Source organism: Dendrobium catenatum, unplaced genomic scaffold, assembly GCF_001605985.2.
Source record: "Dendrobium catenatum unplaced genomic scaffold, ASM160598v2 fragScaff_scaffold_718, whole genome shotgun sequence".
Classification (NCBI taxonomy): Eukaryota; Viridiplantae; Streptophyta; class Magnoliopsida; order Asparagales; family Orchidaceae; genus Dendrobium; species Dendrobium catenatum.
In genome coordinates this window covers 521,638-530,999 of record NW_021319180.1, presented here as the reverse complement: position 1 = coordinate 530,999, position 9,362 = coordinate 521,638, and positions in this window count along the sequence as shown.

Sequence of the window (9,362 nt, the reverse complement as noted above, 5' to 3'; positions counted from 1 at the left end):
AGCAAGCTCCTCTCTCCTTTCAAATCTTTTAAAACTTAGAAGTTTTTATGTATCAAAGACTTGATTTCGATTGTGTTGCGATTGTGACAAATTTACTTTTGGTCATTATTCTATAAGATATTTTTTCTTAAACCAAGTGATGAATGGATTCTTTTTCCTCGTATCCAATTGATTCTTTGAGTTAGGTCATTGATTTATAAAGACGATTTTACCCTAAGAGAAAGTCCGAGCTAAGGGTAATCATGATCGAATATTCTACTGTTCTTTGGATTATTGATGCTGTTAATTCATTAACTCACAAATTTTTAAAATCAAGCACATGGAATACTACATCATCATCATGCCTTGATTAAAAAAAAAGGGATCTTGTGGTTTGCTTTTGTTCATGGTTCCCTCCTTTTTGAGATGTCAAAAGGGGGAGTAGTTTTAGGATATTTTTTGCACTTTCGATTCCATATGTTACATTGCTATTTTTGTAAATTTTTGTCGTAGTATTTTGCCATCATCAAAAAGGGGGAGATGTTGCAAATTCAGGTCTATAAACTATATTTTGATGATTGGCAAACACTCTTACTTGACTTGGACTGTTTTTTACTACTGACCATTCAGGAATTAAAGATCAGATGGAAAAATGGAGCCAGCTCAAGATGGGGTAGATTAGGGTTGAGTCAGTCTATAATTTTATTTTTCCCCTCTTGAGTCAATTATAATCTTTGGTGTAACTAATGCAAAGTAACCCTACACACACACTTGAGAGACTTAGAATTTCTATTTTTACTCAAATCGGCCAGGACGATATTTACATCGTCCTGGACGATCGGGCTTAAAAGAGAAAATATAATCAGGGGTGCTTAATTAAGGCAATTGTCATTAGAAAATCAGCCTGGATGATACGTGTATCGGCCAGGACGATAGGATCAAAATAGAAAGAAATTACCGCCATAAACAATTAAGGTATTCTGTATTTTTTGAAATCGGTTAGGACAATCTTTGATCGGCCTAGACGATATTCATAATTATGCCTTAATTAATCAGACAAATCAAGGAAGTAATTAAGGATGATTGATACGATCACATCATCCGGGACGATCTAGATGATTTCTTCAATCCAAGCTTTTGATGACAAGTTCATCCACGTAGCACTCAACCTTTTGATATATTAATTTATCAAAAATATGAGTCATTTCCTATTGATAGGTGGCACTAATATTCTTCAGGTCGAAGGGCATGACTGTGTAACAGAAAATGCCGATGGGCATTCTGAACGACGTATACTTTTCATCCTCAGGTGCCATCTTGATTTGGTTGTAACCTGACAATCCATCCATTAAAGAGAACATATCATAATTAGAAGTGTTGTCCACTAGCAGTTTGGATATAGGGAGAGGAAAATCATCTTTGGGACATGCCTTGTTGAGGTCCCGAAAGTCAATATAGACATGAATCTGTCCATTCCTCTTCTTAATGGGATAATATTGGTGATCCAATCAGCATACTTTTCTTCATGAATAAAGCCCACCTTTATGAGCTTCTTCATCTTTGCAATCACTTGATCTTCAATCTCCAATCTCATTCATCTTGGAGCTTATTTGATGGGTACTACATCTGGTTTGATAGCTAGTCTGTGAATTACTATGTCAGGGGATAAGCAAGGCATCTCAGCATATGTCCAAGCAAAGCAGTCCCTAAATTCATAGAGGAGTTCTTTTATTTCTTCTACTTGCTCTTCTAGTATAATGGAGCTAATGAAGGTTGGGCTAGGGTCCTCCTCGATACCCAAGTTGACTTCTTTTAGCTCATCCATAGTGACTGCCTATCCACCATCTTCTAGTTCTTCTAGTGCAGGCTCGGCTTCTACGGGCTGCTCATCATAATCATCAACTTCATAAATTTCTTCAGCACCACCATCATCAGATTCAATTTCCATGCATGTGATTGCCCGACAAGTCTCTTTTCGGATGAATTTTTGTTTGATGAATCAGATACTATTATATGCATCTACATCCTTCCATCGTAATAGACGTAATTTCCTTCCATACCAGAGGCCCAAGCTTGTACGAAGTTGTCGTTTGGTGGTAGGAATATTGATTTACTTTTGTAGCAGTCTCTGAATACTTTTGGTATTGAACCTAGGCAGCCTCGTAGGTAGCAACTCTTCAGAATTGAGGAGCATATAACACTAGACATTATTCTCCTCTTCATGAATTCCCATGGAATATAGCACATTCTCGAGCATAGTCCCATTTTTAAGGGGAGGCAGATAAAGGGTAGTGAGTTTTTCAACTTTATGCACCTCACGTAGAATGATTTCTTTGACGTGTTATAGGGGGATGCACGTGACTATGAGTACGCTATTTGAGATTGGCATGCTACTTATTCTCTTGAAGAATACTTCCTGCACAGTATTCATATAGATAGAGACGTAATCATAATCATTGTTAAAAAATTCAACCTCCCTACTCTATTCGTCTGTGGACTGGCATACTCTTCAAGGTTTTTTAGGGGTGATATCATCTTCATATGTATCACTCCCTAGGTGAGGTATAAATTCCTTTTCTTTGGGAATGGTCGATGCCTTGGGAAGAGTCGGCGTTGCCTTCTTTCTCCCCACATGCTTTTTCTCACCTTCCCGTTTAGGTCGCTTCGCAGCCTTTGAGTATGAGAGCTCAAAGACTTTTTTTTCTGAGAGTTTGAAGACCTTTTTTTCTTTGGCATGAAGTACTGTGCATCTTCATAAACTGTTGCTTCATGAACTGTAAAGGGCTGAATGTCACCAGAGATCCTTAATTCTTCTCCATCTCTAAGATATTTCATATACTAGTGTAATATTGATGGGACAACACCATATTCATGCAACTAGAGATGACACAGCAATGCTTTGAATGAAGTATCCACTTCAATAACATGGAATTTAGCTTCTTTGTGGAGTTCTCCAAATATAAGAGAAAGCATGAATGATCTAAGGGTCTTCTACCCTTTTTTGTTGAAACCCTATACCATAAGCTTATTTGGACCGATGTGTTCCACATCAAGGAAGAGGGATCTCAGTGCTTTTAAGCTTATTAGATTTATGGAAGATCTGGGATCGATCAAGATTCAACTGATGATCAGTTTGTCACTTTCTATAGTAACATATAGAGGACAATTATGGTCTGCAGTCCCGAGCATCTTGTCCTCTTTGGAAAAGGTAATAAATGGATCATTATAAGCTTATAGAATCTCAGTCAAATTACGTTCAACAAAATACGCCTTGTATCTTTTCGAGATCTTTGAGAGCCTGAATCTAAATCTCACGAAGGTCTTTAGACATTACTAAGGCATTATATATGTTGAGTTGTGCTGGTATCTTTCTCAGATTGGACACGATATTATAATCTACTCCTTTGGTTGAAGTGTTCTTTTTCTTGGTATCTTCAAGGATGATATCATTATTGATGATTATCTCCTTCTCATTGTCTTTATTGGAGATTCCTTTCTTCGATGGAGGTAGTAGTATCTAACCACTTCTCAACCGCACTTGAGCAATTTGCTCTGGTTCAGAGTCATTTAATGGAGCATTTTCTTCAGAGTTAGTTATTGTTGCCTCTAGGGACTCACATGTTGATTTAGAGTCACCACCCAAGTTTGCATGTTCCATCCGAGACGTTATGCTAGGGTCTGATTCATCTTCTTCTGGAAAATACAAGTCTTCTTCAGAGCTATAGTCCATTGATGTCACCGTCAAACAGGATTTAAAAGAAACTTCCTTAGCATATCTTTCTTTTATCATTGCATTTGGTGTCACTTAAACAACCCAACATACTTTAGTTGGAAGAGAATTCTCATTATTTTCTTTGGCTTCATCCATCTTAAGATCTAATATGAAGTCAGCGAGCTTGATAGGTTGCCTCACAGTTTGGTAGTATTCATCCAAACTGTCGATAACCCTTTAAGTTGTAATTTTTTTCTCTTTAGGTTTCTTCAATTTGGTCTTCTTCTTGGAGGGCTTCACCTTTCCAGATTTTGAAGTATCAACTTGGTTGGAAAACAGTTTAGAAGAAGACGCTTGTGTTGTAGGAAGAGCTTTCAAGTTTAACACTGGCTTTGTAGGAGATTTCCACTTTACCCCTGGAACTCCATCAAGCTGTTTCAACATTTTCATAGTTTTCTTAGACCGCAGTCTCCTGCTACTCTTCTTGAGATGGTTTCTTTTCATTTCTTTTCTCTTCAATCAGGGGAACGAAAGAGGATGTAACCACACGAGTTAATTCTTTCCTGGGATGAGTCAACACATTATCAGACAATGTGAGTTCTCTTTTTCGGTACTTTCTTTCGAGCCAATCCTTAAAAATATAACAATCTTCAATAGGATGGCTGACTAACTGATGGTATGAATAATAATTTGGGTCACCAGTGTGCTTCGACTCTTCGGGCCTCTTATATTCAGACAGTTCTAAACCTGCTTTCAACACCTGTTGAAATAATTTGGTGACACTCTTACTCTTGAATGAATATTCTTTATTTATTTTATCTTTGAGGGATTGGAACTTCCTATCACCCATTCCTATTGCTTGTCTCGGGCATTCTCAACCACCCTGATATGTTGGTGGCCTATCATTTCTTCTGAATATCAGCTTTGGTTGGGGATTAGGATTATAGGCCTACGTGGGCTTTTCTTCATACTACATTGGCTGCTTGCATTTATCTACGTTTTAGATCACATGCTTTTCCTCTATCATCTCTAGAGAAGAAGGTAGAGTCAACCTCACCCCTTCTAGCACCTGAGGCTTTAGCCTTCTTGGGCTTATCAGATTGATTTTCTGATATGGATAAGTTGAATTTCTCAAACTTGACCACTCAGTCTAGCAAATATTGAAATGTGGTGATTGTAACTATGCATAGGAAGGGTTGCATCTTGTCATCAATGTTACCCATTAACAATTATATGACATGCTCTTCTTCAAGTTTTTGCTCATATTTCATGCTCAGGTTGCGCCAACGAGTGATATATTTTGTCACTGATTCTTTTCTTTTTATTTTATCCAGAGCAAGATCAACGACTGTGATCTTCTCAGTTGCACTAGAAAACCTCTTCACGAACATAGATTCTAACTCTATAAATATTTTTATAGAATCATTTGGTAGTTCAGTATAGCATTCGACAGCAGTTGCTGTAAAACTACTAATGAATTGTAAGAAGAGCAGGGCGTCGTTGCCTCCTATGTTCCCACAGGTGGCTTTAACTGTGCCAGGTGCTGCCTGGGGTTGTTGTTACCATTGAAAGTGTTGAACTTTGGGACTGAATACCCTTTATGATACATTACTTGGTTGTATTTAGTAGGGAACGAACAACTTTTGCCCACCAACTTTTCTGTTTAATCAATGGTTATAATAGCCCTAATGTTTTCTGTGATTATTTCTTCTAACTGTGGAGCAGTCATAGGTTCAAAAGTACTTGTAATATTTTGTGGGGTGAGCTGGCAAACTATATTATGAGCCTCGTTACCACCTTCAGGAGTACTGCATACTCCTGAGACTTGAGGCATTTGGATGTTAGGAGGATCAACAGGAGGATTGGGCATGGTACCAACAGCGGCAATTCTCTGCATCATCTGCATCATTGCCCCCATCTGAGCCATCATCTCAGTCATCTCCTCATTTAACTGAGAGATTTCCTCATCTTTTGCTCTCATTTATCACCTCATCTACCTTCTTATGTCTACGAGTGTTGCATTTTCATCATCCAAAGGATTTTCCTCCACTTCCTCTACTTCCTCTTCTTCTTGAGAAAAGCCACTTATGCCAGTGGCGAACCCATCTCTACGACAACGTTGGTATACCTATCTATGGGGCAGTTGCCAACGATAGTCATCTTCATCATCATCATAATCGGCACCATCATCAATGTCTATATGTTTGGGGATATCGGGGCATGACACCTGAACATCGGGATCCCCAAACATAAGGTTCAGGTGTCATGCCCCGATGTTCACTGCATGGAATTTGCTTTCTTTCTCTTCTTTTCACCGCAAAAGATAGGCGTTCTATTGGTGGGGTTCTCCTAGCCTCAATCACCAAAGGTCGTTGGAACTTCTTCTTCTTCAGACATATCTCTTTCATGGTCTTCAAAACTTGGTATACTCGAGTTAAAAGAGTCTCAGACTCTTTCTTTCTTGGAGTGATTGGGGCTTCAAGCCATTGATCCTAAAAGATTGCTTTAGCTCTCCAGTAGAGCTATTTCTCTTTACCCACTTTAGGTTTACAAACCCGTTCTGGGTTAGAATGTTGGCTTCATATTCCTGGGAAGGTAGATTTAAAGGGTAGATAGGTACTAAGTGCTACTGAGCTCAGAATTCAGCATTCATCTTCCTTCTCTGCCTCCTTGTAGGCCTTCCTCTAGATGAAGAGGCTTCAGTATTATGTTTATCAGGTGAAGATAACTCGGATGACAAAGCCATGGTGTTTATAGTCACCATAGAGACTCTTTCACCATTCATAATACTTCTGGTGGTCAGGGCCTCAAGCTTTGATAGCCTCTCAAATAAAAAAATCCTCTCACAAGGATTTATAGTAGCAGGTCATTGTACAGGCAGACGCATACGCCTGGTAGGAGCTTCAGTGGTGTTAAGTCTTCTAGCAGGCCTCCCAGCATTCCCTCCATTTGCAAGAATGATGACACTCCTTGTAGGAATCACCGGGAAGTCTATGCTACCAAATTGGATAGTAGCTCTGACATTTTTGGTCTCAATAACAGCATTGGCCAGTTGAATCCTAGCTCCTCATCCCAGCTAGACGGTCATCGGGCTGTTCTGTAGATAAAACTACATAAATGAAAGGTAATGGCTCGTAATAAGAATCTAATACATCACCCCACACTTTCAAAATGCAGAGACTTGCACACAACATATAATAAAATAAATAAACATTAATAAGTGATTAAAATAATATAAATTCAAAAATCATGCTAAATGCCATATGAATTTGCTGAATGATATTTTTGAAAGACTCAAAATTTTGAGTGCGAGTTAATATGGCTGCTACTATAGCACTGAGACGACTAGTCAAAGATGGAAAGAGAAACCAATCCCCAACGAAGTCACAAAAAATTTGGGGGCTCCAAAAATTCAGCCCCGGCCTCCGCCCACTGATTGATTTGCATTTGTTTTGGCGAGGGAGTTTTAACAAAATAAGTTCTGGGGTAAATTTTGGAAGGCATGTGGGTTTGTAGATAAGACACCACCCAGAGATTTTACCCTCATTTTGTGAGGACTTTATGATCTAAATTCTGGTTTCTTATAGGCGTAAGCCATTATAGTTAATTACCCCTCCCAATAATGACAGAGAACTTTTGATTAAGGCTAGTTATCAATCAGATACATAGAGATACATTTTATCTAGCATATAGTAGCAGCAATGAGTTTGAAATTTGAGAATTTGGAAAAGTTTGATATTTAAAATAGAGATTTCACCATCTTGCACTTAAAGTTGATGGGGAGGGAATGGATGATGGACCCAATCAAGATCCCATGGTTCCTTCGACCCAGGCCATTGTGGTTCCTGGTCTACTTATATATAGGAGGTAGTCGATCCAACCTGACAGAAGGATCCTTATCGACAACCATGGGTTACTTCGTCCAAGGGTACCTTGTAGACTTGGGATGGATATTTCCCTAAGGGAACAAATTTTAATCCACCTTAGCTAACAGAGGGTTTTGTGCCCTATCGATCATATCGTATTAATTCATATCTTAATAATTTGATGCCATTAAGGAGCATATTGTCTTTGGCCATAATCGATATTTCATGGTGACATTTAGCGGTAAAACAAATAAGTTTAGAGGACCCCGGGTTATAACCGTTTACCTGTAGTGCAATTTTGCAACGAAACTTCCGGTTAGAGGACATGTACCACGTCCTTACTGGTAGGAGATTATTTGAGAATGGATCCTAGTGATATTTTTTACTATGCATTAACTCTTTGTGAGTTGAAGTAGTTTTTTAATTTGTCCGCCCCAACAAATTATTGCGGAGAGTAGATGTAGTTTGCTTTAAGTGATTTAATGGATTGATTTTCAAATTTAAAATATTTTTTGATTTTGATAATTTTGGAATTTTAGAGATTTTGGTGGAGTTTTGAAGTTTTGATAGGCATTTGGATTTTTTGGAGACATTTAAAAATGTTTGAAAACCCCTCCAGTTAAAATCTACATTCAACACGGCCATCATCGGGGTATTTGGGATCATTTCCATTTGATTAAACCTTGTCGACCCTATCAATTTGCCGATAAGGGATCGAGTTTCATAGGCTTTATGCCTTTATTAGTGAATTCATATTGTTACAGGCCTTGAAGGCCTAATATGAATGTATCAAGACAAATATAACGGTCCCCAATATCGTATATTTATTTGATGGTTCAAACCCTATCGACTCCTGTTTAATTTCTTAGGAGGATCGGGTTTAAACTTAAATTCACTTATTGACCCGCACAATATCCCTAGGCATCACATGTGTACCAATAACACGCTCGTTGGGGCCCATGCGGGTGTTTGGGGGGCATTTTATAATTATACCATGTCTACTTCTTTTTACATGTCTAGTAGGATCGGGTTTAAATTTAATAACCCGCGCAGCATCCCTAGATGTCACGTGTGTACCAATAACACATTCGTTGGGGCCCATGTGGATGTTTGTATTTACCCTTTTAGTGTACATATGTGTATACAAATTATGGTGCATGTGTAAGGGTATTCTTGAAATATTTATAAACGCCTTCTATCTGCTTGCATGGATATTACAGATCCGGTGGCATCTTATAACAGCTTTGAATTGAGTTGTTTGCTTCCTTGTATAGGTAGATTGTCGCGCACTAGTTTCTTTCTACTGGTGGATTATAGTGCACCAACAAATCTCCTACTTTGCTTATAGGTGCTAACATTTGTTATGGTTCTCTTGTTTTATGTTTGTACGCAGTGTATTTGATGTATAACGGATCCCCTATAATAGCTCATAGGAGCTTGCATATGTTGCATTCTTATGTGTTTTGTTGTGGTCATGGTCATTACAACACACCCGCTACTGCTGCAGGCAGATGTATTCATTTGTAGACTTAAGTTGACTACAGGATACTGCTTTTACTGAAGTCTTCTTTACACCTATCTATTGGTGGCATCTTATATATACAATTGTACTGATGGAGATATTATATGTATTACAGATCTTCTTTTATATACAAGTTGGTTGGTGGGACCCTCACTTGCACTTGCTCCTCTCTTGTTCATTGACGTTCATTACACATTGCTTTTCAATGCTAGTAAGAAACCAATTTATTTGCTAGTAATTTGTTTGTTGTCAACTATGTGCATCCTAGCATTTATTCATCACC